This window comes from Pollicipes pollicipes, unplaced genomic scaffold (genome assembly GCF_011947565.3).
Source record: "Pollicipes pollicipes isolate AB1234 unplaced genomic scaffold, Ppol_2.1 Scaffold_3087;HRSCAF=3621_pilon_pilon_pilon, whole genome shotgun sequence".
NCBI classification, from domain to species: Eukaryota; Metazoa; Arthropoda; class Thecostraca; order Pollicipedomorpha; family Pollicipedidae; genus Pollicipes; species Pollicipes pollicipes.
In genome coordinates, this window is record NW_023596225.1 from 28823189 (window position 1) to 28847153 (window position 23965).

Here is a 23965-nt window from a genome sequence, read left to right on the forward strand (position 1 = left end):
CTGAACCTGTTGCAGATGGTCAGTTGTCCTGCCTGTCTGGTCGGTGGTGATCCGGCTCGTCTCAAGTTTGAATGCGGCCATCGGCTCTTGATGGTTTGCTGCCTTGTCCTTGAGGACTTTGTCTTCCAGGCTAGCCCGTGACATGAAGTCCAATGGCAAAAGATCGGGCGAGTGCGAAGTCAATGCATGGTAGCCTTAAGCTGATAGGCATTCCAGGGAAATGTTCCTCCAACCAATTCAGTGCAGCTAGTACCGTGTGCAGTTGCATATCGTCTTGATGGCTGACAATGAAGCCATTCTTACTTCAACTTGCCGAGAGGTGGCGGTAACAGTGCTGGACGAGTTTGCTGAAGCAAATATCGTTTTATTCGTGTTTTGACCCTTTCTCGTCGTGTCCTTGCATAGGTGTCCATGAGTTTGAGCTGTTCACTTCTATTCAGAAGCTCGGGTACGGCACTATTCTTATGTTATTCGATCATACTTGCTACTCCTGCAATGATTATTAGACATGCCCAACTTTTTGCATTATGTAGCACAAAACGTGATTGAAAACGGGAGATGTGTGCTTACGTTATTTGTCTGTTGATAACTAACTTCATTTTGACCATACACAACAACCGCAGCGTTTCTACCAGCTAAACAACGTTCATGCTCGGGATTAAACCGGGGGGCTTCCACGTGTTGAGTGGATGTGATAACCACTACACCACGGAAACAGGTGATTGCTCCTGATGAGCTGGCTGTTCGGGAGACGGGAGCCGACCGACTGACTTTGACATGTCCAGTTCCTCGGGGGTGGGTCCACCACAAGTGAAACCTAATTATTCGGTTAGCCATGGCGTTCCAACTACGGACGACATATCTGAAAACCACCGGGGCTGTAGCTCAAGTGGTAGAGCGCTCGCTTAGCATGTGAGAGGTACGGGGATCGATTACCCCGCAGCTCCACATGACAACTTTGGTTTTCACACACTACTGGAGAGGTATGCTACAAATCCAAATGGGGATAAAGCGTTGCTACATGCGCTCACTGGCGACCCGCCAAACGAAATACATCGATTAAGATAAACGGAGAAGTCAGATGCATGATAAAAGCGTATGATAAAACGCACCAATGCATCATCAAAACGGAAATAGAATCTAAAGTTTCAGTAAGCTGACATCAACACCTTGAAAACAACTCGTCCAACTGGGCAAACGCTTATTCCAGGTACGCGAGGTACTTCACGCAGCCACGACGCTGAGTGGAGGGCGCCTTGTCCCATATCACAGTATCCAGGTTAGTTGCATACTGGAACTGATCTGCCCATCTCAGGCCAGTTATTTAGAGCGCCTGCATTCCGATCCACTTTCCCATGGCGTGGTGAGTTCGAGTTGCTTTTGACGCTCGCTAATCGTCCTTGACGGGTATAGTCTGCGGCCAGTGACATCAGTCGCGCGAGGTCAGTTGAATTCAGAATGCAGGTCGGACTGCATCCCGCCTTGCGGCACGTTACACTCTTGCCACCAAGTTACGCAGCTGACCTGAAATGGCACGATTGGTGGCAGGATTTTTTCAACCACTGCTTGATACGAAAAAGCATAACAAGGACATCCCTCGAGGCTTAGCATGAGCACCAATGTAAAAAATCATTCATTCTGAAAGATTCTGGAAAAGTAGGGTCTTAAGATGGATTGTATGGTTGAAAACTCGTGTTCGCTGGTAGAACAGGGACACTTGCGACGCTTCAGACTCCCCAGCACGCCGTGAAATTGAAAAGTGAATGATGTGATGTGATGGAAATTGGAACTTAGTCTGTTGAAACAAGATTTTTGACACTACTTGGGCAAAGATGTCTAATTTTGCCGCCTTTATCGTACGCAACACTGAAATGCGCCCTACGAACTTTATGAGATTGAATGCGACGCGCGATGTAGTTATTCGCAGCAGGCCCCATGTCAAATTAAGTGTATTCATCCTACCATTCACTGCATACATACTCGGTGTTAGCTTTAAGAGCAACTCAGGTGTTGCAGTCAATATTTAAAAGCATAAGAAATATATTTGCACGTAGCGTCTACCCTTTCCAGTTTTTGACCTGCACGTAATGCAGGACATTGACTTTCTGCATCTGACTTTTATCATGTCGCACGTCTTGCCTCTTGAATTTTTTCGCATTTGACTATGTCGCTCAAATTTCCACCCTTCGATTGCAATCCTAGATCGCGTCAGCTGTTCATGTGGCAGACGGGTGATAATGCTCTGAGCTTATCTGCCTGTTGTTAATTGACCTGGTGTCCGTCTTACACAACAACCAAGGCGTTCCTACGACCTAAACGATGTTTCCGCCCGGGATCGAACCGGGGGCCTTCCGCGTGTTAGGCGGATGTGATAACCACTACACCACGGAAACAGCCGATTGCTCCTGATGAGCCGGCTGGTTGGGAGACATGAGCCGACCGACTGACCTCGACATGATCAGCTCTTCGGGGGCGGGTCCACCTCAACTGGAGGCTGAGCAATCGGTCATACATGGTGTCCCAACTATTGACGTCATATTTTAGAATTACCGGGGCTGTAGCTCAAGTGGTAGAGCGCTCGCTTAGCATGTGAGAGGTACGGGGATCGATACCTCGCAGCTCCAGATCGTACCTCTTGGTTTTCATACACTCTTGGAGAGGTATCTTACAAATTCAAATGGGGATATAGCGCTGCTTCATGTACCCATTGGCAGCCCACCAAACGGAATACGCCAAAATTGATAAACACGGATATTAGGTCCTTGGCAAATCCCACGATGAAATGCATCAGATGCACGCTTAAAGTAGAAATAAAAGCTGACGCAGCCACGTTAAAAAAACTCTTGGCCGGCCGTGAAGAGGCTTACTCGGGACCAAATCCTGGATCCACGGCGCTCTCTCCAAAGCCGAACACCGTATGGAGGACGCTTTGTCTCATATCACATTATCCAATTTAGTTGCATGCTGCAACTCATCTGCTCATCTTAGTGTGAGGGAGCAGGGCCCACTCCCTTCCAAGCATGGCTCTCTCTTGCAAAGTAAGGCTTTCACCTTCCCAATTTTTATGTACTTGCATCCCTGTGTGGTAGCGTTGGTTCGACGACAAAAGTGTGCATGGAAGTAGTGCATGAGCGTAAACACCTTTGCAACTGTTCGGTTGGAAATGTATGTGTATGTTGCAGCAGAGTGCGCGCTGCACCTTGCGTTTGTTATCTAAAATGTTCGTCGGCGCAAAAGTTCGAAGTTGCGCTTAGAGCCGCACCATAAACGGTGGTGGTTCAGATCAAAAAGAAGTACGTAAACTCCACGATCCTCAAGCAGGGCGGGGTTTGGATGTTATTTATTGCTGCCGTAATGTGTTATTACTATAATTATGTTACTCGCGTTATTATTTTTCTCTGAGCAAAGTAAACATTTGGAGCTGTTCAAGTCATGTCGTAGCTGCGGAATGAATATGCATCAAATATCGGCTTGTGAAACTTTCATCCCTCTTTACTGACAAAATATGAGCTCCATATTCTGGAAAGGATGGTATATCGACTATGGCGCAACGAATGATGAAGGTTTCGTGGTGTTCGGTGCCATAGGCTTGGAGCATGTGGTTGTGTGTAACCAATTTTGGTGATTTGGCTGAATTTTGGTGCCCTTGACTTAACCAAGGATCACCATATTCTGGGAAGAATAGGATGTCGACTATAGCGCATCAATTGGTGAAGATTTCACAGTCATCAGTGCCAAAGGCTCGGAGGTTGGGTGGTCTGGCAACATATTTTCTTTTATTTTTTATGCATTTGGTACTCTTTCACCAAACTAGATGTCACAATTGTCTGGAAAGAATAGGTTATCGACCAAGCGGCATCGAACGCTGAGGGTTTCATATCATTCGATGCAATAGACTCAGAGCATTGGGCTGTCAACCGGTTTGATTGGCCGTTTAGTTCTGTCCCCATGATGGGACAACGGGCGTTCATTCAAGTTGGGAGGGACATTGTTACATAATACCATCCCACATGTCCACTTGACTTTTGTCTCTTTTAACTTCTAGCTCAGATGACTTTTCGAAATTTGCTTGCGTTATCTTGGCCTCTTGGCCCTTGACTCATTTCAGTTTTTGTCCACGTGCGTTTAAAATTTATCCTGCTTAACTGCCTGGCAGTTTACTTTTTTGTCACTTGAACATGCCCCTTAACGTCCCACCTCCCGATTGTTGTTCCAGATCACGCCAACTGCCCATTGGGCAGACGGCTAGTAACATGGTGACACAATATACGTACTGTTGACTAGCTTGGTACAGAACTTGCCCAACAACCACCGCAGCAGTTCTACATGCCAAAGGCTGGTTCCTCCCGGGATTGACCCGGGGCCCTCCGTATGTCAGCCGGATGTAATAACTACCACACCTCGGACACAGCTGACGCCTCCTAATGAGCCGGCCAGTCGGGAGACAGGAGCCGACCGACTGACCTCGACGTACCAGCTCTTTTGTTGTGGGTCCACCTCAAGTGCAGGCTGACCAGTCGGTCACCCATGGCGTCCCAGCTATTGACGGCATTTTTGAGAGCCACCGGGGCTGTAGCTCAAGTGGTAGAGCGCTCGCTTAGCATGTGAGAGGTACAGGGATAGATACCCCGCAGCTCCAAGTCGTGTCTTTGGGTCTTTGCATCCCCCTGAAGAGGTGCCTGGGGTACTGAGCGGATAACTGGTCCCTTGCCATTTGCCAAGGGAGCAAATATATCTCCCGGGCAGTCCGTTTTCGATATTGTTTTGACAGAAACATTTTATGACATTTTGGAATGCAAAAGCTTTAACGATTTCAGCCTCCCAGCATTTATTTCAAAAAAGCATCCCTCTGTAGATCATCCGCCGTGTTTGTTGCGCTTCCCCTTCTTAACTTATCCTCCTCCCAATCCCGACGTCTCTGTCGACATGTTGACGCTAAACTGTACGATTTGGAGCTGCGGGGTATTGATCCCCGTACCTCTCACCTGCTAACCGAGCGCTCTACCACTTGAGCTACATCCCCAGTGGTTTTGGGATATGACGTCAAAAGTTAGGACGTCATGGCTAACCGAAAAATCAGGTTTGACTTGAGGTGGACACCCTCCCGAAGACCTGGTCATGTCGAGGTCAGTCAGTCATCCCCTGCCTCCCGACCGGCCGGCTCATCAGGAAGCGCCCGCTGTTTCCGTGGTGTAGTTGTCATCACTCATCACACATATTGAAGGGACTGTTGTCGTTTCTAGGGCGAGGGAGGAAACCGAAACAGGCATTTTGAAGATCATTTGGTGTAGTTCACAGCCGTCGCTTCTTCAAATCTAGTCGCTTTAGCTTCTGATCCACACGCCCGTGCGAGTGGGAGGACTATTTTGGAGCAGGGTATTTCAAGGTCACCTTGGTACTTTTGGCGTCAAAATAACGTCATTCAATTACCGTGATTCCACACTCAATACAGCGATCGAGTCAAAAAAGAATAAAATAATCAAATCGTTCATCTCTGGCGTTCGTGAGCGTGATTTTCAGATATGACGGCTGACATTTGGGTCTCAATCACGCTGTGGCAGGTATGATGACGTAAATAGATAATGCTGTCGAGAAGCATATTTACTTAAAAGGGACAGGGTGTTGTCTAGACCAGTCTTTTCTATCTTAAAGTATGCCAATAGCTTTAAGGAGTTTCCTTCATCTTATCCCACGCTTACTTGAATATTTTCTAATGTAAAACATTCCCTGTCATATAAACCCCAAAACTCACGTTCGTGAGCTGCGGTCATCGACCCTCGTACATATCACACGCGAAGCGAGCGTTCTACCACTCGGGCTACTGCTCCGGTAGTAGTCCAACATGACGTCAATAGTTGGGATGCCATGGCTGACCGACTGGTCAGCCCTCACTTGAGGTGGACCCGCTCTCGGAGAGCTGGTCAAGTCGAGGTCAGTCGGTTGGCCCCTGTCTCCCGACCAGCCGGCTCATCAGTAGCCGTCAGCTGTTTCCGTGGTGTAGTGGTTATCACATCCGCCTAACACGCGGAAGGCCCCCGGTTCGATCCCGGGCGGAAACATCGTTTAGGTTGTAGAAACGCTACGGTTGTTGTGCAAGACGGACATGAGTTCAGTTAACAACAGAGAGGTGAACTCAGAGCGTTATCACCCGTCAGCCCCATGAACAGCTGACGCGATCTAGGATAGCACCCGAAGGGCACAAATTTGAGGGCCATAGTCAAATGCGAAAAAATTTAAGAGGTAGGGCGTGCGATATGATAAAAGTCAACCGCAAGAAGTCAATGTTCTGCAGTATGTTGAGGTCAAAAACTGGAAAGGCCAGAAGCTATTTGCAAATATGTTTCTTATACTTTTTAATTTTCACTGCAACGCCTGAATTGTCTTTAAAGCTAGCACCGAATATCTCTCCAGTGAATGGTAGGATGACTACACTTAGTTTCACATGGGGCATGCTGCGAATAGGTACACCGCGAGTCGCATTAAATCTTACAAAAGTTCGTAGGGTGCATTTCAGTGTTGCGCCCGATAAAGACGGCAGAATTAGACCTCTTTGCCCAAGTAGTTCAAAAATGCTGTTTTGCACCCTCAAAGTTCCATTTTCCATCCCACTCACTTTTCAATTTCACGGTGTGCTGGAAAGTCTGAAGCGTCGCAAGTGTCCCTCTTCTACCAGTGAACGCAGGTTTTTAACCATGAAACTCTTCCTACGATACTACTTCCCATTAAAACAGAGACGTGCTTAAAGATTTAGCCAGAATATTTCAGAATGGATGAATTTTTCACATTGGTGCTCATACTAAGTATCAATTTTTGTGCCTGTCATGCTTTGTTGTGTCAAGCAGTGTTTGAGAAACACGGTCACCGATCGTACAATTTCATATCAACTACATAACTTGGTGTTAAAAGCGTAACGTGCCGCAGGGCGGGATACAGTCCGACCTGCAATTCTGAATTCACCTGACCTAGTGCACCCGTTACCACTGGACACAGATCATACCTGGCAAGGACAATAAGCCAGCGCCAAAAGCAACTCGAACTCACCACGCCATGGGAGGTCGGATCGGAATATAGGCGCTCTAAATAACTGGGCTGAGATGGGCAGATCAGTTCCAGTATGCAACTAAATTGGATAATGTGATGTGGGACAAGGCGCCCCCCACATAGCTTCGTGGCTGCGTGAAGGGCGCCGTGCATCTGGAGTAAGCGTCTGTGCAGTTGGCCAATAGTTATTTTTAACGTGTTGATGTTGATGTTAAAGGCTACAATGTGGAGCTGCAGGGTATCGATCCCTGCACCTCTCACATGCTAAGCGAGCGCTCTACCACTTGAGCTACAGCCCCGGTGGTTTTCAAATATGATGTCCATAGCTGGAACGCCATGGCTACCCGATTGTTCAGGCTTCACTTGTGGTTGACCCTCCCCCGAAGAACCGGACATGTCGAGGTCAGTCGGTCGGCTCCTGTCTCCCGAACGGCCAGCTCATCAGGAGCAATCAGCTGTTTTCGTGGTGTAGTGGTTATCACATTCGCTTAACACGCGGAGGCCCCCCGGTTCAGTCCCGGGCATAAACGTTTTTTAGCTGGTAGAAACGCTAGTTAGCCATCACCAGACAGATAATGCCAGCATACATCTCCCGTTTTCAATCACGTTTTGTGTTACATAATGCAAAAAGTTGGACATGCCTAACATTACAGGAGTAACACGTATAATCGATTAACCTGACATTAGTGTCATACCCGAGCTTCTGAACAGAAGTGAACAGCTCAAACCCATGGACAACTATGCAAGGACGCGACGAGAAAGGATCAAAACACGAACAAAACGATATTTGCTTTAGCAAAGTCGTCCAGCACTACTACCGCCACCTCTCAGCAAGTTGGAGTAAGAATGGCTTCATTGTCAGCCATCAAGACGATATGCAATTGCACACGGTACTAGCTGCACTGAAGTGGCTGGAAGAACATTTCCCTGGAATGCCTATCAGCTTAAGGCTGCCATGCATTGACTTGGCACTCGCCCGATCTTTTGCCATTGGACTTCATGGCATGAGCTAGCCTGGAAGACAAAGTCCTCAAGGACAAGGCAGCAAACCATCAAGAGCCCATGGCCGCATTCAAACTTGAGACGAGCCGAATCACCACCGACCAGACAGGCAGGACAACTGACCATCTGCAGCAGGTTCAGCCGTTGCGCTTTCTGAACCGCCAGGAGACCACCTGTAGCATCTTTTGTAGTCCCAATTTGACGGATGGGGTATCTCTGACTGCCATCAACAGGAAAAATGCCCATCAGTCTAATCAGCCGAGAAGTAAGAATTCCCACCAGCCCCATAGGACTGTTCAAACTAACGTTCAGTACTCGCCCGACCTGTCGTCACTGGACCTCACGCGATCAACAGGAATGCACATAAGATTAAGCTTGGGCTCTGGGGTTCTAGCATTCCCCCCCCCCCCCCCCCCCCGCTCATCCTGGAAGGTGTGTATTGTGACGCTCTTGCATCTAACGCTTAAATGCATGATGTGTGTTCGTGAATGTTGGCGCCAGGTTTTCTCTGATGCATGTCTCGATGAGAATGACAGCATATTGTACATTTGTCTGCTTCTTGTCAAGGTTGTGACTCATTTCAGTTTGCCCATGCGCGTTTGACTTTTATCCTGTTTGACTGCTTGCTAGTTGAATTTTTGTTCTTTGACAATGGCCCATGACTTTCCACCACCTGATTATTGTCGTAGATCGCGCCAGCTGCTTATGGGGTAGCCAGTTGACAACATGCTAACATATTATGCCTGCTTATGACTTAACGCTTAAATGCATGATGTGTGTTCGTGAATGTTGGCGCCAGGTTTTCTCTGATGCATGTCTCGATGAGTATGACAGCATATTGTACATTTGTCTGCTTCTTGTCAAGGTTGTGACTCATTTCAGTTTGCCCATGCGCGTTTGACTTTTATCCTGTTTGACTGCTTGCTAGTTGAATTTTTGATCTTTGACAATGGCCCATGACTTTCCACCGCCTGATTATTGTCGTAGATCGCGCCAGCTGCTTACGGGGTAGCCAGTTGATAACATGCTAACATAATATGCCTGCTGATGACTTAGAACAGAACTTACGTCATAACCGCAGCAGTTCTACATACTAAATGATACTTCCTCCCAGCATGTGGCTGGGGGTCTACCGCGTATCAGTCGGATGTAATAGCCACTATATCTCGAAAACAGCCGATGCCTTCTCATGACCCGGCCGGTCGGGAGACAGGAGCCGACCGACTGACCTCGACATGATCAGCTCTCCGGGAGCGGGCCCACCTCAAGTGGAGGCTGACAGGTCCGTCAGGCATGGCGTCCCAACTGCTGACGGCATTTTTTGGAATTACCGGGGCTGTAGCTCAAGTGGTAGAGCGCTCGCTTAGCATGTGAGAGGTACGGGGATCGATACCCTGCAGCTCCAGATCGCAGGTCTTGGTTTTCATATACTCTTGGAGAGGTACCCTACAAATCCAAATGGGGATATAGCGCTGCTTCACGTACCCATTGGCAACCCGCCACACAGAATACAATAATGGATAAACACAGAAGTTAGGTTTTTGGTAAATGCACATGATGAAATGCATCAGATGCACGTTTAAAATAGAAATCGAATCTAAACGTTCAGTAAGCTGATGCAGCCACGTTAAAAATAACTCTTGGACGGCCGTGCAGAGGCTTACTCGGGACCAAATCCTGGATCCACGGCGCTCTCTACTCAGCCATGACGCTGTGTGGAGGGCTCTTTGTCTTATACCAGATTATCCAATTTAGTTGCATGCTGCAGCTCATCTACTCATCTCAGAGTGAGAGAGCAGGGTCTACTCCCTTCCAAGCATTGCTCTCTGTTCCAAGTATGGCTTTCAGCTTCCCAATTTTTACGTACTTGCATCCGTGTGTGGTTGTGTTGGTTCGACGACAAAAGTGTGGATGGAAACAGCGCATTAGCCTACACACCTTTGCAACTGTTCGGTTGGAAATAAATGTATATGCTGCAGCAATGGTGCGCGCTGCGCCCTGCGTTTTTTCTTGAAATGTTCGTCGGCGCAAAAGTTCGTAGTTGCGCTTCAAGTCGCACCATAAACGGTGGTGGTGCAGATCAGAAAGTAGTATGCAAACTCCACGATCCTCGAGCAGCGCTGAGTTTGGATGTTATTTATTGCTACCGCAATGAATTACTATTATCAATATGTTATTTGTGTTGTTATTTTTCTCTGAGAAAAGTAAACTTTTCGAACTGTCCAAGTCATATCGTAGTTGCGGAGTAAATATGGATCACATATCGGCCTGCGAAAGTTTTACCTCTCTTTACTAATACATTATGAGCTCCATATTCTGGAAAGGATGGTATATCGACCATGGCGCAACAAATGGTGAACGTTTCGTGGTGCTCGGTGCAAAAGGCTTGCAGCATCGGGCTGTTCGCAACCAATTTTAGTGGTTTTGGCTGAACTTTGGTGCCCTTGACTTAACCCAAAATCACCACATTCTGGGAAGAATAGGATATCGACTATAGCCCATCAATTGGTGAAGGTTTCATGGTAATCAGTGCCAAAGGCTCGGAAGGTGGGTGGTCTGACAACATATTTTATTTCATGTTTTATATATTTGGTTTTCTTTCACCGAACTAAAGGTCACCATTGTGTGGAAAGGGTAAGTTATCGACCAATTGGCATCGAACGCTGAAGGTTTCATGTCATTCGGTGCAAAAGGCTCAGAGCATGGGACTGTGAACAGATTTCGTTGGCCGTTTAGTCCCGTCTCCATGGTGGGGCAACGGACGTTCATTCAAGTTAGGAGGTGCAATGTTGCATAATATCATCCCACATGTCCACTTGACTTCTGTCTCCTTTGACTTTTAGCTCAGGTGACTTTTCGAAATTTACTTTCATTCTTTTGGCCTCTTGGCACTTGACTCTTTCAGTTTTTGCCCATGCGCGTTTGACCTTTATCCTCTTTGACTGCCTAACAGTTGACTTTCTTGCAATTTGACAAGGCCCCTTAACTTTTCACCTCCCAGTTGCTGTTCCAGATCACGCCAACTGCACATTGGGTAGACGGCTAGTAACATGGTGATACAATGTGCCCACTGTTGACTGACTTGGTACAGAACTTGTCCAAAGACCACCGCAGCAGTTCTACATGGCAAAGGCTGCTTCCTCCCGGGGTTGAGCCGGGGGGCCCTCCGTCAGCCGGATGTAATAACCACTACACCTCAGACACAGCTGATGCCTCCTAATGAGCCGGCCAGTCGGGAGACAGGAGCCGACCGACTGACCCTCGACGTACCAGCCCTTTTGTAGTGGGTCTACCTCAAATACAGGCTAACAAGTCGGGCAGTTATGGCGTCCCAGCTATTGGCGGCATATTTGAGAGCCACCGGGGCTGTAGCTCAAGTGGTAGAGCGCTCGCTTAGCATGTGAGAGGTACGGGGATCGATACCCCGCAGCTCCAAATCGTACCTTTAGGTTTCTGCACACCCCTGCAGTGATACAGAACGGGTAAGCGGGTAAGCGGGCGGGTAAATGGCCCGTTGCCATTTGCCTAGGGGGGCAAATATATCTCCCGCGCAGTCCGTTTTCCACTTTTTAGACAGAAACATTTTTATGGCATTTCTCATCGCAAAAACTTAAGCGACTTCAGCCTTCCAGCAAATGAGCTCGAAACAACTAAAAAATGGAGATAGCCTGGCATGGAGTGGACTAAAAGTTCAAAAAAGCATGTCTTTTAGAAAACGTCCGTCTGTAGATCATCCGCCGAGTTTGTTGTGCTTCCCGTTCTTAACTTATCCCCCCCCCCCCCAACCCGACGTCTCTGTCGAAATGTTAACGCTAAAATGTGCTATTTGGAGCTGCGGGGTGTCGATCCCCATACCTCTCACATGCTAAGCGAGCGCTCTACCACCTGAGCTACAGCCCCGGTGGTTTTGAGTTATGACGTCAAAAGTGGGACGTCATGGCTAACCGAATAATCATATTTGACTTGAGGTGGACCCGCTCCCGGAGGTCTGGTCATGTCGAGGTCAGTCGGTCGGCTCCTGCCTCCCGACCGGCCGGCTCATCAGGAGGCGCCTGCTGTTCCCGTGGTGTAGTTGTCATCACTTATCACACATATTGAAGGGACTGTCGTCCTTTCTGGGGCGGGGGGTTCGTGATCCGCACGCCTGTGCAAATGAGCGACCATTTTGAAGAAGAGTATTTCAATGTCACCTTGGTATTTATGGCGTCAAAATAACGTCATTCAAATACCGTGATTCTACAGCCAATGCGCCGATCGAAGGCAAACACAACAAAATGATCAAGTTGTTCATCGCTGGTGTTCGTGACCATGATTTTCACATATGACGGCTGCCAATCTGAATCACGCTGTGTCAGGTATGATGACGTAAATAGGTAATGGTGTCGAGGAGCATATTTACTAAAAAGGGATATGGTGTTGTCTAGAAGAATCTTTTCTACTTTAAAATATACCAAAAGGCATCATTGAGCTTGTTTCATCTTATCTCATGCTTACTTGAACAATTTTTCATGTAAAACATACCCTGTCATATAAACCCAACATCTCACGTTCTGGAGCTGCGGGTATCGACCCTCGTACCTATCACACGCAAAGCGAGCACTCTGCCACTTGGGCTACAGCTCCGGTAGTACTCCAACATGACGTCAATGGGTGGGATGCCATGCAGACCGACTTGTCAGCCTTCACTTGAGGTGGACCCGCTCTCGGAGAGCTGGTCATGTCGAGGCCAGTCGGTCGGCCAGCCGGCTCATCAGTAGCCGTCAGCTGTTGACGTGGTGTAGTGGTTATCACATCCGCCTAACACGTGGAAGGCGCCCGGTTCGATCCCGGGCGGAAACATCGTTCAGGTTGTAGAAACGCTACGGTTGTTGTGTAAGACGGACAAGAGTTCAGTTGTCAACAGACAGGTGAACGAGGTCAGGTAACAACAGGCAGATAAGCTCAGAACGCTGTCACTCGTCTGTCCCATGGACAGTAGACGCGATCTAGGTTAAATCGAAGGGCATGGAAAGGGATCTATGGCAATCGAAGGGCAAAAATTTGAGGGACATTGCCAAATGCGAAAAATTCAAAACGCAAGACGTGCATTATGATACAATTCAAACACAGGAAGTTAATTTCCTGCATTACGTTAAGGTGAAAAACTGGAAAGGGCAAAAATACACTTGCAAATATATCTCTCATGCTTTTAAATATTGACTGCAAAGCTTCAATTGTTCTTAAAGTATGTATGACACCGAGTATGTATGCACTGAATGGTAGAATGAATACGCTTAGTTTGACATGGGGCTCACTGCGAATAACTGCACCGCGCGTTGCATTCAATCTTATAAAGTTCGTAGCGCGCATTTCAGTGTTGCGTACGATAAACGCGGCAAAATTAGACATTTTTGCCCAGGTAGCTCAAAAATCTTGCTTCAATCCTCAAAGTTCCAATTTCCATCGCATCACATCATTCACTTTTCCATTTCACGGTGTGCTGGGAAGTCTGAGGCGTCGCAAGGGTCCCACTTCTACCGGCGAGCACAGGTTTTTAACCATGAAACCCTTCTTATGACCCCACTTCCGATTAAAACAGAGATGTTTTGGAAGATTTGGCCAGAATCTATCAGGATGAATACATTTTTTACCTTGGTTTTCATACTAAGCATCGATTTTTGTCCTTGTTATCCTTTTTCGTGTTAAGCAGTGGTTGAGAAACCCCGCCACCGATCGCGCCATTTCAGGTCAGGTACATAACTTGGTGGCAAAAGTGTAACGTGCCGCAAGGTGGATACAGCAATGACACCTGCGATCTGAATTCACCTGACGTAGCGCGACTGATGTCACTGGCCGCAAACTGTACTTGTCAAGCACAATTAGCGAGCGCCAAAGGCAACTCGAACCCACCACGGCATGGGAGAATGGATCGGGATGTAGGCGCTCTAAATAACTGGCTTGAGATGGGCAGATCAGTTCCAGTATGCAATTAAATTGGATAATGTTATATGGGACAAGGCGCCCTCCACACAGCGTCGTGGCTGCGTGAAGGGCGCCGTATATCTGGAGTAAGCGTCTGTGTAGTTGGCCAAGAGTTGTTTTTAACGTGTTTATGTCAGCTTACTGTACGTTTAGATTCTATTTTCATTTTTAGGGTGCAAATTATGCGTTTTATCATGCGCCTTTATCAAGCATCTGACTTCGATGTTTACCTTATTTGACATATTCCATTCGGCGGGTTTCCAACGGGCACATGTAGCAGCGCTATATCCCCGTTTGGATTTGTAGGATACCTCTCCAGTGGTGTGTGAAAACCAGAGGCTACGATGTGGCGCTGCGGGGTATCGATCCCCGTAACTCTCACATGCTAAGCGAGCGCTCTACCACTTGAGCTACAGCCCCGGTGGTTTTCAAATATGACGTCAATAGTTGGCACGCCATGGCTAACCGATTCGTCTGGTGTCACTTGTGGTGGACCCGCCCCCGAAGAACTGGACATGTCGAGGTCAGTCTGTCGGCTCCTGTCTCCCGAACAGCCGGCTCATCATGAGCAATCAGCTGTTTTCGTGTTGTAGTGACTATCACATCCGCCTGACACGCGGAAGGCGATCCCGGGCACAAATGTTGGTTACCTGGTAGAAACGCTACGGTTGTTGTGTATGGTCAACATGAATTTAGTTATCAGTAGACAGATTAGGTTAGCATACATCTCGCGTTTTCAACCACGTTTTGTGCTACATAATACAAGAAGTTGGGCATGCGTGATGATCATTACAGGAATAATACGTGTAATCGATTAACCTAAGAGTAGTGCCATAACCGAGCATGTGAATAGAAGTGAACAGCTTAGACCCATGAACAGCTATGCAAGAACACGACGGGAAAGGATCAAAACGCGAACAGAACGACATTTGCTTAGCAAATCCGTCCAGCACTACTACCGACACCTCTCGGCAAGTTGAAGTAAGAATAGCTTCATTGTCAGCCGTCAAGGCGATATGAAATTGCACACGGTACTAGGTGCACTGCATTGGTTGGAGGAACATTTCCCTGCAATGCCCATCAGCTTAAGGCTCCCATGCGGTGACTTCGCACTCTCGCGATCTTTTGTCATTTGACTTCATGTCGTGGGCTAGCCTTAAACACAAAGTCCTCAAGGACAAGGCAGCAAACCATCAAGAGCCCATCGCCCCATTCAAACTTGAGTTGAACCGAATTACCACCGACCAGACAGACAGGACAACCGACCATCTGAAGCAGGTTCAGCCGTTGCGCTTTCTGAACCGCCAGGAGACCACCTGTAGCATCTTTTGTAGTCCCAATTTGACGGATGGGGTATCTCTGACTGCCATCAGCAGGAGAAATGCCCGTCAGTATAATCAGCCCAAGTAGGAATTCCCACCAGCCCATAGGAATGTCCAAACAAACGTTCAGTACTCGCCTGACCTGTCACCGATGGACTTCATGCGATCAGCAGGAATGCACATCAGCTTAAGCCTAAGTATTGCGGGTCTAAGCCCCCTCCTACTCCCAACCCGGAAAGTGTATATTGTGATGTTCCTGCATTTAAAGCTGAAATGCATCATATATATTTGTGGATGTTGGCGCCAGGTTTTCTCTGATACATTTCACGTTGTTCATGACAGCATATTGTACCAGGTGTAGAGAGCACAGCGTGTGGTGCTCTCTCTCGAAATCTCGCCCAGTAGCCCGCGGCATGAATCAGCACCGCGACAAATGCCAATCATCATAGTGTGGTCTGCGCTCAGCGGAATACGTCGCGAGAAAGGGAAAGCAGAAGTGGGTATCTCAAGACTTCAGCGGTGTATGCAAAAAGACGCTGGGGATGGCGAAGAGGGCAGAAGCTGACCAGAGGAACTGTAGACCAGTGCACACATCTCTGGTGTGAAAGAGGCAACACATTCTTGTAATACACATACCATTGAATATGCAAAAAGACGCTGGGGATGGCGAAGAGGGCAGAAGCTGACCAGAGGAACTGTAGACCAGTGCACACATGTCTCGTGCGAAAGAGGAAAGATATCCTTGTAAATACACGTACACTTGAATATGTATATTGATAGGATTATTCATTGAAGCTACAGGGGCCAGGATTCAGTGAACTAATTTAGAAGGATGCATTGCTATAAACGCAAAATTGCAAGATTTGGAGCTGCGGAGCATCGATCCCCGTATCTCCCACATGCGAAGCGAGCGCTCTACCGCTTGAGCTACAACCCCGGAGGTAATGCACAATTACGTCAATAGTTGTAACGTCATGGCTGACTGACTGGCTGACCGACTGGCCAGCCTTCCCTTGAGGTGCACACGCTCCCCGAGAGCTGGTCAAGTCCAGGTCAGTCGGTCAGTACCTGCCCCCCGACCCGCCGGGTCATCAGGAGGCGCCCGCCGTTTCCGTGGTGTAGTTGACATCACTTATCACACATATTGAAGGGAGAGTTGTCGTTTCTGGGGCGGGGGAGGTAGCCGAATTAGCCACTTGAAGATCATTTGGTGTAGTTCACAGCCCTCCCTCCCTCAAATCTAACCGCTGTAGTTTCTGATCTATACGCCCGTGCAAATGGGAAGACAATTTTGGAGAAGAGTATTTCAATGTCACCTTGGTATTTATGGCTTCAAAATAACGTCATTCAAATGCTGTCACTCCACATCCAACGCGCCGATCAAAGGCAGAAACAATAAAAATGGTCAAGTCGTTCACCTTTGGCGTACGTGGGCCACAATTTTCACATATGACGGCTGCCAATTGGCTCTCAAACACGCTGTGCTAGGTATGATGACGTTAATGAGTAATGGTGTCGGGGAGCATAGGTACTAAACAGGGACATGGTGCTGTCTAGAGCAGTCTTTTCCACCTAAAAATATTCCAGTAGGTATAAGTGAGTTTGCGTCATCATATCTGACGCTTGCTTTAATATTTCACAATGTAAAACATTTCCTGTCATTATATAAATCCAACAACTCACGTTCTGGAGCTGCGGGGTATCAACCCTCGTACCCATCACACGCGAAGCGAGCGCTCTACCACTTGGGCTACAGCTCCGGTAGTACTCCAGCATGACGTCAATAGTTGGGACGCCAAGGCTGACCGACTGGTAAGCCTTCATTTGAGGTGGACCCGCTCCCGAGGAGCTGGTCAAGTCGAGGTCAGTCGGTCGGCTCCTGTCTCCCGACCAGCCGGCTCATCAGGAGCCGCCAGCTGTTTCCGTGGTGTAGTGGTCATCACATCCGCCTAACACGCGGAAGGCCCTCGGTTCGATCCCGGGCGGAAGCATCGTTTAAGTTGTAAGAACGCTACGGTTGTTGTGTAAGACGGACATAAGGTCAGACAGATTACAACAGACAGATAAGCTCCGAGGGTTATCACCCGTCTGTCTCATGAACAGTTGACGCGATCTAGGATAACAATAGGAGAGCGGAAATTTGAGGGACATAACCAAATGCGAAAAAAATCCAAGAGGCAAGACGTGCAATGTGATAAAAGTCAAACGCATGAAGTCAATGTCCTGCATTACGTAAAGGTCGAAAACTGGGAAGGGGAGAAGCTACTTGCAAATATATTTCTTATATTCAAATATTGCCCGCAACGTCTGAATTGTTCTTCAAGCCATCACCGAGTATGTACGCAGTGAATGGTAGGATGAATACACTTAGTTTCACATGGGGCCCCGCTGTGGATAACTACGCCGCGCGTCGCATTCAATTTTACAAAAGTTCGTAGGGCCCATTTCAGTGTTGCGTACGAAACCTCTTTGCCCAAGTAGTTCAAAAGTGTTGTTTCAACCCTCAAAGTTCCAATTTCCAGCCCATTTCCTTTTCAATTTCACGGTGTGCTGGGAGGTATGAAGCGTCGCAAGTGTCCCTCTTCTACCAGCGAGCACAGGTTTCTAACCATGAAACCCTTCTTATGACCCCATTTCTCATTTAAACAGAGACATTTGTAATGATTTAGCCAGAATCTTTCAGCATGAATGATTTTTTTTGCATTGGTGCTCATACTAAGCATCGATTTTTGTTCTTGTTATACTTTTTCGTGTTAAGTAGTGGTTGAGAAACTCTGCCACCGATCGTGCTGTTTTAGGTCAACTACATAACTTGGTAAAATTGTAACGTGCCGCAAGGCGGATACAGTCCGACCTGCAATCCGAATTCACCTGACCTAGCGCGACTGGTGTCACTGGCGGCAGACTATACCTGTCAAGACAATTAGCGAGCGCCAAAAGCAACTCGAACCCACCACGCCATGGGAGAGTGGAGCAGAATGTAAGTACTCTAAATAACTGGCCTGAGATGGGCAGATCAGTTCCAGCATGCAGTTAAATTGGATAAAGTGATATGGGACAAGGCGCCCTCCACACAGTATCGTGGCTGGGTGAGTGGCGCCGTGTATCTGGAGTAAGCGTCTGCGCAGTTGGCCCAGTTATTTTTAATGCGTTTCTGTAAGCTTACTGAACGTTTAGATTCTATTTCCATTTTTAGGGTGCAACTGATGCGTTTTATCATGCGCCTTTATCAAGCATCTGACTACGATGTTTATCTTATTTGGCGTATTCCGTTTGGCGGGTTGCCAATGGGCACATGTAGCAGCGCTATATCCCCATTTGGATTTGTAGGATACCTTTCCCGTGATGTGTGAAAACCAAAGGCTACGATGTGGAGCTGCGGGGTATCGATCCCCGTACCTCTCACATGCTAAGCGAGCGCTCTACCACTTGAGCTACAGCCCCGGTGGTTTTCAAATATGACGTCAATAGTTGGGACACCGTGGCTAACCGATTGGTCGAGTTTCATTTGTGGTGGACCCGCCCCCGAAGAACTGGTCATGTCGAGGTCAGTCGGTCGGCTCCTGTCTCCCGACCAGCCGGGTCATCAGGAGAAATCGGCTGTTTCCGTGGTGTAGTGGTTTTCACATCCGCTTAAGATCCCGTTCGGGTTCGCGGGTTCGATCCCGGGCGCAAACATTGTTTAGCTAGTAGAAACACTACGGTTGTTGTGTATGGTCAACATCAAGTTAATTATCAATAGACAGATTAGGTTAGCATACATCTCCCGTTTTCAAGCACGTTTTGTGCTACATAATGCAAGAAGTTGGGCATGACTAATGATCATTACAGAAACAACACGTGTAATCGGTTAACCTAAGAACAGTGCTATAACCGATCATGTGAATAAAAGTAAACAGCTCAGACCCACGGAAAATATGCAAAAAGACGAGAAGAATAGGTCAAAACGTAAACAAAAACGATATGTGCTTCAGCAAATCCGTCCAGCACTATTACCGCCACCTCTCGGCAAGTTGAAGTAAAAAGGCTTCATTGTCAGCCACCAAGACGGTATGACATCGCACGCGGCACGGGCTACACTGAATTGGTTGGAGGGACGTTTTGCTGGAATGCCGGTCAGCTTAAGGCTACCATGCAGTGACTTCGCACTCACCAGATCTTTTGCCACTGGACTTCATGCTGTGGGCTAACCTTGAAGGCAAAGTCCTCTTGGACGATGCAGCAAACCTTCAAGAGCCCATGGCCGCATGCAATCTTGAGATGGGCCGCATCACTGCCGGGCAGACGGGCAGGACAATCGACCACCTGTAGCAGGCTCAGCTGTTGCGCTTCCTCACACGCGGAAGGCCTCCGTTTTGATCCCGGGCGGGAACATCGTTTAGCTTGTAGAAACGCTACGGTTGTTGTGAAAGATGTACATGAACTCAGTTAACAACAGACAGATTAGGTCAGAACGTTACCACCCGTTTGCCCCATAGGCAGTTGGTGTTATCTAGGATGGCAATCGAATTGCGAAATTTCGAGCGGCATTGTCAAAGGCGTAAAATTCAAGAGGCGAGAAGTGCGATAGGACAAAAGTCAAACAGAGGAAGATAATACGCCACATAACTTAGATGTCCAAAAACTGGAAAGGACAAAATCCCATTCCAAAAGCTGAGCTGAACCAATCGTCACAGAAGTCAAATGGAGTTAGGTGTTATCGTAGGATATAGATAAAAAGATACATTTTTTTTAAATATTGGCTGCAACGCCCGAATTGTTTGTAAAGCTAGCACGGAGCATGTATGTAATGAAAGGTAGGATGAAAACACTTGGTTTCAATGAGGCCCTCGCCGGATAGATGCACCGCGTTTCACGTTAGATCTTACAAAAGTTCGTAGGCCATATTTGAGCATTGCACACGATGAAAGCGGCAAATTAAGACCTCCTTGCCAAGTAAGTTAAGAAATGTCGTCTTCTCGCTCAAAGTTGGTTATTCCCATTTCAACTTCGCCGTGTGCTGGGAAGAATAAAGTTTTGCAAATGCTCAACCTTCCACCAGTCTAGCACAGGTTTTAACTATAAAGCTTTTTTATGACCCTACTTACCATTAGCGCACACACCTTTTTAAAGATTCAGTCAGAATCTTTTGGAATGAACAAGTTTTTGAGATTGGTGCTCATGTTAAGCGTTGATCTTTGTGCTTGCAGTGCTGCTTAACTTTGTTGTGCTAAGCAGTACTTGAGAAACCCAACCACCGATCGTGCAATTTCAGGCCAACTACATAACTTGGTGGCAAAAGTGTAACGTGGCGCAAGGCAGGATACAGTCCGGCCTGCAATCTAAATTCACCTGACCTAGTGCAGCCGTTACCACCGGCCACAGATCACACCTGTCAAGGACAATTAGCGAGCGTCAAAGCGACTCAAGCCCACCACGCCATGGGAGGGGGATCAAAAGGTAGGCGTTCGAACCAACTGATTTTTGAGGACGGAAGTCACCTCCATCCTGTTTGGCTTTTTTACTTATTGCTTTGTAACACTTAATTCATGTGAACGAGGAGAGCCCCTTCATTCATTCCTTCCCTCTTTTCAAGCTAGTGACATTCTTATTCTTGGTCGCGTGGAAGCTGCGTGGGCCTAATGAGCCGGCCAGTCAGGAGACAGGAGCCGACCGACTGACCTCGACATACCAGCTCTTGTGTAGTGGGTCCACCTCAAGTGCAGGCTGACCAGTCGGGCAGCCACGGCGTCCCAGCTATTGACGGCAGTTTTGGGAGCCACCAGGGCTGTAGCTCAAGTGGTAGAGCGCTCGCGTAGCATATGAGAGGTACGGGGATCGATACCCCGCAGCTCCAGATCGTAGGTCTTGGTTTTCATATACTCTTTGAGGGGTACCTTACAAATCCAAATGAGACATAGCGATGAATCACGTACCCATTGCCAACCCGCCAAACAGAATACGATAATGGATAAACACAGAAGGTTAGGTTTTTGGTAAATGCACATGTTTAAATGCATCAGATGCACGCTAAAAGCATAAATCTAATCTAAACGTCCAGCAAGCTGACGCACCCACGTTAAAAATAACTCTTGGCCGGCCGTGCAGAGGCTTACTCGGGACCAAACCCTGGTTCAACGTCGCTCTCTACGCAGCCAGGACGATGTGTGGAGGACGCCTTGTCTCATACCACATTATCCAATTAGTTGCGTGCTGAAACTCATCTGCCCATCTCAGTGTGGGAGAGCAGGGCCCACTCCTTTCCAAGCATGGCTCTCTGTTCCAAGTATGCCTTTCAGCTTCCCAATTTTTACGTACTTGCGTCCCTGTGTGGTAGCGTTGGTTCGACGACAAAATTGTGCATGGAAATAGTGCATTAGCGTAAACACCTTTGCAACTGTTCGGTTGGAAATGTATGTGTATGCTGCATCAATGGTGCGCGAAGCACCTTGCGTTTTTTCTTGAAATGTTCGTCGGCGCAAAAGTTCCTAGTTGCGCTTAACGTCGCACCATAAACGGTGGTGGTGCAGATCAGAAAGGAGTGTGCGAACTCCACGATCCTCGAGCAGCGCTGAGTTTGGATGTTATTTATTGCTACCGTAATGAGTTATTATTATTATTATGTAACTTGCGTCATTATTTTTCTCTGAGCAAAGTAAACATTTGGAACTGTCCAAGTCATATCGTAGCTGCGAAATAAACATGCATCAAATATCGGCTTGCGAAACTTTTATCTCTCTTTACTGGCACAATATGAGCTTCATATTCTGGAAAGGAAGGTATATCGACTACGGCGCAGCGAATGATGAAGGTTTCGTGGTGTTCCGTGTCATAGGCTTGGAGAATGGGGTTGTTTGTAACCAATTTTGGTGGTTTTGGCTGAATGTTGGTGCCCTTGACTTAATACAAGGTCACCATATTCTTGGAAGAATAGTATATCGACTATGGCGCATCAATTGATGAAGGTTGCATGGTCATCAGTGCCAAAGGCTCGGAGGTTGGGTGGTCTGGCAACGTATTTTCTTTCATTATATATGCATTTGGAAGTCTCACCGAACTAAATGTCACCATTGTCTGGATAGGATAGGTTATCGACCAAGTCGCAATCGAACGTTGAATGTTGCATGTCATTCGGTGCAATAGGCTCGCAGCATGGGGCTGTCAACCGGTTCGATTGACTGTATAGTTCCGTCCTCATGATGGGACAACGGGCGCTCATTCACGTTGGGAGGGATATTGTTGTATGATATCATCGCACATGTCCAGGTGACTTCTATCTCCTTTGCCTTTCAGCTCAGGTGACTTTTCGAAATTTACTTTCACTCTTTTGGCATCTTGGCACTTGACTCTTTCAGTTTTGTCCATGCGCGTTTCACTTTTACCCTCTTTGACTGTCTGACAGTTTACTTTTTTGTCATGTCACAATGCCCTTAACTTTCCACCTCCCGATTGCTGTTCCAGATCACGCCAACTGCCCATTGGGCAGGCGGTTGGTAGCACGGTGATACAATATGCCTACTGTTGACTAGCTTGGTACAGAACTTAGCCACTAACCACCGCAGCAGTTCTACATGCCAAAGGCTGCTTCCTTCCGAGATTGAGCCAGGACCCTCCGTATGTCAGCCGGATGTAATAATCACTACAACTCGGACACAGCTGATGCCTCCTAATGAGCGGGCCAGTCGGGAGACAGGAGCTGACCGACTGACCTGGACATCACCACCTCTTTTGTAGTGGGCAGGCTGACCGGTCGGTCAGCCATGGCGTCCCATCTATTGACGGCATATTTGGGAACCACCGGGGCTGTAGCTCAAGTGGTAGAGCGCTCGCTTAGCATGTGAGAGGTACGGGGATCGATACCCCGCAGCTCCAAGTCGCATCCTTAGGTTTTCGCATACCCCTGGAGAGGTGTCCCGGGTAGGCGAGCGGGTAACAGGCCCCTTACCATTTGCCAGGGGGCAAATGTATCTCCCGCGCAGTCTGTTCTCCACATTTTTATGAGAGAAACATTTTCATGGTATTTCATGGCAAAAACTTAAACGATTTCAGCCTTCCAGCAAATAAACTCGAACCAATTAAAAAAGTGGAGATAGCCTGGCATGGAGTGGACAAGAAGTTTAAAAAAGCATTTCTTTCAGAAAAAGCATCCCTCTGTAGATCATCCACTGAGTTTGTTGTGCTTCCCCTTCTTAAATTATCCCCTCCCCACCTCGACGTCCCTGTCGACATGTTAACGCTAAAATGTACTGTTTGGACCTGCAGGGCATCGATCCCCGTACCTCTCACATGCTAAGCGAGCGCTCTACCACTTACACCATCTATACATTTACATTACGACATATATACATACACCATCATTATACCATCTACACGCCCGTGCAAGTGGAAAGACTATTTTAAAGAAGAGCATTTCAAGGCCACCTTGGTATTTATGGCGTCAAAATATTCAAATACTGTGAGCCCACAGCCAATGCGGCGATCAAAGGCAAAAACAATAAGATGATCAAGTCGTTCATCTCTTGCGTTCGTGAGCACGATTTTCAGACATGACGGCTACCGATTGGGTCTTAATCACGCTGGGCTAGGTATGATGACGTAAATAGATTATGATGTCCAGGAGCACATTTGCTTAAAAGGGACATGTTGTCGTCCAGAGCAGT

At 47.6% G+C, this 23965-nt stretch overlaps 4 non-coding genes across 4 annotated transcripts; 2 read left to right on the forward strand and 2 right to left on the reverse strand.

Moving 5' to 3' along the window:
* Nucleotides 1–2320: 2320 nt before the first annotated feature.
* TRNAV-AAC (transfer RNA valine (anticodon AAC)) lies at nucleotides 2321–2393 on the reverse strand. Its single transcript has one exon. It is a non-coding gene; the product is annotated as a tRNA-Val (tRNA).
* A 3593-nt stretch (nucleotides 2394–5986) lies between these two features.
* TRNAV-AAC (transfer RNA valine (anticodon AAC)) lies at nucleotides 5987–6059 on the forward strand. The gene has a single exon. It is a non-coding gene; the product is annotated as a tRNA-Val (tRNA).
* Nucleotides 6060–7267: 1208 nt separating this feature from the next.
* Nucleotides 7268–7340, reverse strand: TRNAA-AGC (transfer RNA alanine (anticodon AGC)). The gene has a single exon. It is a non-coding gene; the product is annotated as a tRNA-Ala (tRNA).
* Nucleotides 7341–17244: 9904 nt separating this feature from the next.
* On the forward strand, nucleotides 17245–17317 carry TRNAV-AAC (transfer RNA valine (anticodon AAC)). The gene has a single exon. It is a non-coding gene; the product is annotated as a tRNA-Val (tRNA).
* Nucleotides 17318–23965: the final 6648 nt, after the last annotated feature.